Below are 7,177 nucleotides of genomic sequence, written 5' to 3' on the forward strand. Positions count from 1 at the left end.
AGAGAAAGGGGAACCCTCCTACACTGTTGGTGGGAATGCAAGCTGGTGCAACCACTCTGGAAAACAGCATGGACGTTCCTCAAAATGCTGAAAATAGAACTACCCTATGACCCAGCAATTGTGCTACTGGGTATTTTCCCTAAAGATACAAACGTAGTGATCCTAAGGGGAATGTGCACCCAAATGTTTATGGCAGCAATGTCCACAATAGCCAAACTATGGAAAGAACCTAGATGCCCATAAACAGGTGAATGGATAAAGAATATGTGGCATGTATATACAATAAAATACTATGCAGCCATCAAAAGAAATGAAATCTTGCCTTTTGCAATGACATGGATGGAACTAGAGGGTATTGTGCTGAGCGAAATAAGTCAATCAGAGAAAGACAATTATCATATGATCTCCCTGATATGAAGAATTTGAGAGGCAATGTGGGGAAGTCGGGTGGTAGAGAAGGAAAAAATGAAACAATATGGGATCGGGAGGGAGACAAACCATAAGGGACTCTTAATCTCACAAAACAGAGGGTTGCCAGGAGGAGGGGGATAGGAAGAGGGTGGTTGTGTTATGGACATTTGGGCGGGTATGTGCTATGGTGAGGGCTGTGAAGTGTGAAACCTGGCGATTCACAGACCTGTACCCCTGGGGCTAATAATACAGTATATGTTAATAAAAAATTAAAAATTAAAACAAAACAAAAATGATGAGAAATAAATATCAAAAAATTAAATTTTAAATAAACAAAATGTGGTATATAGCTACAAAAAAAATTTCTATGATACCTTTTCCTATAAAATAAACCATGGATAATTCAAGTGGATAAATTTTCGTTACTGAAATGGAAGTGTGGACAAGCCACTATAGTTAATTTTCAAATTGACCATTATGATAACTTTGTATAGATCAATTAGATAAACATAACATGTCAATAGAAAAATTGGCAAAGGATATTTATAGGTGAAAAACCTAAACAAAATGCCAAAGTATTATCAAGTTAAATGATGAAATGCTACTTGAACAATAAGCACCCTGTTTTGCATATCATTATGAAAAGCTTCTTATTTATTTTTATAACTAGTAATTTACTGTGGTATGATATGTATAACTTTATTCTGAAAAGCAATTTTGGAGGAATATTTTAAATGCCTTAGAAATGTAGACAGTCTTAGAAATAGTAATGTGTCTTCCTAGGAATTAATCTTATAGGGTAATTAAATGTACTCAAAAGTTTGTCTGTGTATGTTTATTCATTATGTCATTTGTAATAGGAGAAAATAGTATGTACATCCTTCATGGTCAAAATAAGTCATGATAAAAATGTTCAGTGCAGGGACGTCTGGGTGGCTCAGTGGGTTAGGCCTCTGCCTTCGGCTATTGTCATGATCTCAGGGTCCTGGGATAGAGCCCTGCATCAGGCTCTCTGCTCAGGAAGGAGCCCACTTCCCTCTCTCTCTCTCTCTCTGCAGGCCTCTCTGCCTACTTGTGATCTCTGTCTGTCAAATAAATAAATAAAATCTTTAAAAAAATGTTCAATGCATTTATCTCATGCAGTCGTTATACATTCCTTATATTCCAATTTCCTGAACAATGGTCTTGACATTTAATATTGTTATAATTCATTTTGGAGAGAAAAGACCACAGGAAACAAAAAGCGTTGTGGAATATGAATTTTAAATACTGGTATTGCATAAACAGAAGATACACCAATATATTTATTTCAATATCTGCATTAATTTAGCTAAAAGAAGGCTGACATTTTTAGGGAAATTAAAGGGAAAAGACAAATCAGAACAAGGAACATGTTATGGATTGAATTATGTCCCCCACAGTAATACCCAGTACCTCAAATGTGACTGTATTTGGGTAGTATGTAAAAAGGTAATTAAATTAAACAGATAAAGTTTGGGTGGGCTCTAATCCCATAAGACTAGTGTCCCTAAAAAGAGATTAAGACCCAGATACATAAGTACAAAAAAAAAAAAAAAAAGATAAAAATCATGTGAAGATAGAGTAAAGTTGGCTATCTGCAAAGCAATGAGAGAGGCCTCAGAAGAAACTAATTCTGCCAACACCCTAATCTCAGACTTCCAGCCTCCAGAATGGAGAGAAAATAAATTTCTGTTGTTTAAGTCACCTCGTCTGTGGTGCTTTGTTTTGGTAGCCCTAGTAAACTAATATGGAACATAATTACTGAATAAGATAAACATGATTGGAATTTGCTGATTATGCAGATCACTACCTCTATATGACCGCTGAGCTACAACTAAAAACTGGGAGGACCAAACCATTACAGGTCAATGCATTTTATGTGTGCTGTTTCTGTCTGGTGACTGATCCTGCTCGCTGCAGGCGGGCTGCTCCTCTTCAATACCTCATCTTCTCCAAAAGTTCAAGGTTTCTGTATGTAATAGCTGTTTCTGAACACCAGGGGATTTTTTATTTATTTATTTTTTGTTTTGTTTTTGTCTTTTTTTTAAATTTTGTTGACTAGAAAATAGAAAAAAAAAACACTTGAAAGCTATAAACTAGGTTTATGAATTTTGAGTTTGAAACAAAGTTACCTTCAGAACAGGGAAGTTTATTATTTGCAGATAATCACTTTAATGGGCTTTCAATTTGCAGATAATCACTTTAATAGGTTTTCAGTTATGCAATGTTTAAGCAAAGTGCCCATTCTGGGATGCTGACTGTCCAGACATCCTGGCTCCAAGAAACTAAACTGTGCTACTTGATAATATACAAGACTCTTCATTCATTATTTCTGAAGATTAGCATCCTGCTTAGAAATGTTTCTTTTATAAATATGGATTTAGACTGCACTTCCCTTAATTATATTTATTGTTTCTTGGCAAATATGTTGCGTATGTGTCCTTGTTCTAGCATTTGCTCAAGATACAGAAAGCAAGGGTGTTGTGATGTATTTGGATCCCATGCTAGCTGAGGGACCATAGAGATGACCTGACAGGGTTTGCTAAAGTTTTACTGTAGAATCTATAATTAAGGACCCATTCATGGAGTTACTTTGATATGAAGTAACTCAGTGATGGACAAATGTGGTGATATATAGCATTCATGTATTGCGAAGGATTATGTTTATAAGTCCAAAGACACAGCCAAACTCTATGGAGAGAGGGCTGTTTTCTATGATGAGAGTTGGAAATGTCCAGTCCAGTCATCCTGGAAAACAGCCAATCCAAGGGCAGGAAATGAGCACTAGAAAAGTGATCTTTAGACTTGGTAAGGGAGAAGGGCAGTGATGAAGTTATTTTTGTTAGGCCATGAGGAAGTTCTTCAGGTACTGAGCTCCAGGTAAGAAAGACTCCCGAATCTGTGGGCTGGAGAACACTGAGGTGTCTCCTGCAATCAGATGTGAGCCAAGTCTAGTTACAGAAGGGAAGGTGCAGCACAAAGAGCTTTACTAGCCCCATATTTACTCATTGTTTTCCAAGTGCTGGAAGGGTGGGTATGCCTCCAAATAGCACCTAACAGCTAGGTTCATTCTTGAAAGGCTCTTTTAAATTAATTAAACAGGGTCTGCTGACCACAGGAGACAATGTGACTAATAGAACCAGTAGAATGAAATCAAGATTCTAGTTTGGTCTAAACAGATCTCTGGCCCTGAGCAAGGTGATCATTATAGTCAAATACCAGCATTAACATTTTCCAGTTTTTGCACATTATTGACATATAAGAATCATTATTTTTGAACATGAATAGAGTACTGAGTTGTGTATGTGAAGCAAGAGTCATGAAGATTTAATGAGACCCTGAACTCGGTTGGAACTGATGACACATGAGGTCCTTCTGAATTGTGTTTCTTTAAAAGAAAGGACCATGATAGCAGTGAATTATTGTTTCTCTTCTCCCCACTCTCCTTCCCTTCTCCCACAGGAAGACTACTGCAAAATCTCATGACTTTCTAAGTGAAGTCTTGGCAATTTTCTAGAAAATGAATTGAGTTGATATAAACATGGCTTTTTAAAAACTATTTTAAATACTCTAGAAAATGTATTTTTTATTTCCTATTTGTTGTTACTGACTTTCACTCAATATCATCTTTAAAGCTTCATCCATGATTTCCACATCACATATGCAATGGTCCATAGTCAAAGACTTTTAGTTCATATTAATATTTAATATCATTTGGAAATTGGATTAATAAAGCAATGAGAATATATTTCTCAACCTTTAATGATATACACTGATATATTTTTATTTAAATGTATGTATCAGTAAACATTCAGTTTAGAGAACAAACCATGTTAAGTATCTTATGGAAAAAGAGACATAAGTAGGAACTAGGTGTAAAGTAGGAATACAGGCACTGGAGAGGTTGAAGGAACAAGTTCTAAAATGGATCCTAGGAAGGATCCTTCCTAAAAAGGAAGCTATGTGTTTATGGCCACCATTGAAGTCATGTTCCTTTCAACACTAGAAACCTGAAAAAATGAATTTCTAAAACCTCATTCAAACAGAAAGGGAGCCAGATCATTAAATTTCTTTTTATTGACACCCTAGTTTACTGAAGAGTGAAGCCTGTTACCTCTTTGATCTTCCAAAGGAGCAACAACATTAAGAAGTTGAGGGAAATTGTCTAATTGTCATAATCTGCCTTCTGCTTTGGCTTGAGGGCCTCTGCCTAGATGACCCTGATTCACTTCCAGTAGTCAAGCTTCAAGAAAGCTTGGAGACATGGTTTTACCTTCAAATAGAAGGAAGATGAGATGGGGATTGAGAGCCAATACAAGTATCAATGACAATTTTTTAAGGCCAAAATATTCATAAATACTTATAATCAGCATTATTTTAATCAAAGAAAACACTTTTGCAAAGGAGACAAAAACAACTTTTTTCAAATCAAAATATTTGATTTGATGAGAATATTAGTAACGAGACATTCAAAGAACATGAAGTTCACTCAATTGAAATAGTCTGGGATGTCTTCTGGCCTTTCTGTTAAATTTGGAAAGTCAACATTTTTTTCATTGAAAATCACTCTAGGAAACCAATCTTGATTTCTTATTTTTGCCACGTGTTGCACTGATTTAAAATCTGGGGAGATTTTGAGGCACTGCCTTGTTTGATTATTTAAAAAAAAAAAATCCATGAAAATTTTCACTTTTGCATTTAAAGTTTATACAAATATCTTATGTTTTCAATCATTTTTTATTATTTTAAATTGAAGTATGGCTGGCAAAATATAATAATTTCAGGTTTACAACATCATGATTTGACAGTTATGTACATGATAAAATGTTCACTACAATAAGTGTAGTTACCATCAGTCACCATACAGTTTTTACAATATTATTAACTGCATTCTCTATGCTTTACTTAGCATTGCTGTGACTTACTTATTTTACAACTTTTACCTGAAAATATTAAAATCCTTATCATATGGGTTAAGGTGAATTATTCCCAGCTTGATAATAATTTACGTGCTTGGTAAAACATTAGCATTTTTAAGTGTTTTTAATTAGATTTTCAAAAATCTATAAGAAGAGTAGTGACAGTTTCATCATTGAATATTCCCTTTGACCCCTGATATGCTCCATATCATTAGGAGCAACTTGTGTTCTAGGCATTGTTATTCTTAGCTATCCTTTGTAATACCATATATGTGTATATTAAAACACAACCAAACTTCAAATCAAGTATCAATGTGTGCTATAAAATGTTGACAGAATTTTGTGTAATTTTTTTCTCTGCAATTGCTACTTGGACCATGATTGAGTTATGTTTAGTTTGTGCTTAGTTTTTATTTCTTGAAAATTATCATACAATCTTTGGAGTTCATGCCGAAGCAAACGTAATATACCCTTCAAGTACTTTTCAATTATTATAAACTTCTTTTGAATATCAACTTCAAGTTAACCAAGTTCACATGTTACATGTATAGATACCCAATCAAAATTTTATTGATTTTTCATTTTGTGATGGTACTTATATGGATTGACATTTTTTGTTTGTCACCATCTCAAATATACTTACAGGCCCCAGAAAAGCTCTTTGGCTTTTCACTGTTCAATAAGCCTATTACGTCAAAACCGAAACAGCCTGATCTTAAAAGTGATTGAAGAGGGCGCCTGGGTGGCTCAGTGGGTTGAGCCTCTGCCTTCGGCTCGGGTCATGATCTTAGGGTCCTGGGATCAACCACTGCATCGGGCTTTCTGCTCAGCAGGGAGCCTGCTTCCTCCTCCCTCTCTCTCTGCCTGTCTCTCTGCCTACTTGTGACCTCTGTCAAATAAATAAATAAAATCCTAAAAAAAAAAAAAAGTGATTGATGATATGGGCCCCTGAACACATTCTTCGGCCAGAGTGTACAGCTGTTGGCCTCTCAGTTCTTCTCTCCCGTTCACTCCTCTTTTCTTCACCCAGGGACTTCATTTGTTGGTGATATATTGTGGTCTGTTGTTTACATCTGTGAATCATCTTCGTATTAACACCCCTCTTCCCAAGGAACAGTTTCTTAAACATGGTATTTGTTTGCTCAGGCTGCATAACAAAGCACAAATTGGATGCTAAGACAACAGAAATTTATTGCCCCACAGTTCTAGAGCCTAGAGGTCCCAGATCCAAGATGTCAGCAGAGCTGGTTCTTTCTGATGGCTGTGAGGGAGAATTATTTCCACAGCTCTCTTCTAGCTTTTGGAGGTTTCCTGGCAAACTTTGGCATACTTTGGCTTCTGCTGTATCATTTTGATCTTTGCCTTCGTCTTCATATAATGTTCTCCCTGTATGTCTAATTCCAAATTTCCCCCTTGTACGGGACGCCCGTCATACCGGATTAAGGGCCCACCCTACTCCAGTAGGATTTCAGCCTCATTTAGCTAATTATTTCTACAATGACTGTATTTCCAAATAAAGTCACATTGTGAGGTACTAAGGAATTGATGGGAGAGGGGAGATAGGATTCAACCCACAGCACATACAATTGATATTGAATAGAGTTTTGTGGGCTTTTTGGTTTGGTTTGTTTTAGTTTTAATGAATGGTCTGTGTACAATAAACATTTACTTAGTCACAATTTGGTAACTCAGAAAAAAGACTTCATTCAATGTCAATGTTAATACTAGGTAACCCACCACAACAAGCAAACTCTTGCATCCTGTGCCAAGACTTTCCTCCCCAAGCCAATGTATTGTAGCTTGTGGATTTGGGAAAAAGAAAAAAT

The sequence above is a fragment of the Enhydra lutris genome, unplaced genomic scaffold, assembly GCF_002288905.1.
Source record: "Enhydra lutris kenyoni isolate GAN:26980312 unplaced genomic scaffold, ASM228890v2 scaffoldscaffold2, whole genome shotgun sequence".
Taxonomy (NCBI): Eukaryota; Metazoa; Chordata; class Mammalia; order Carnivora; family Mustelidae; genus Enhydra; species Enhydra lutris.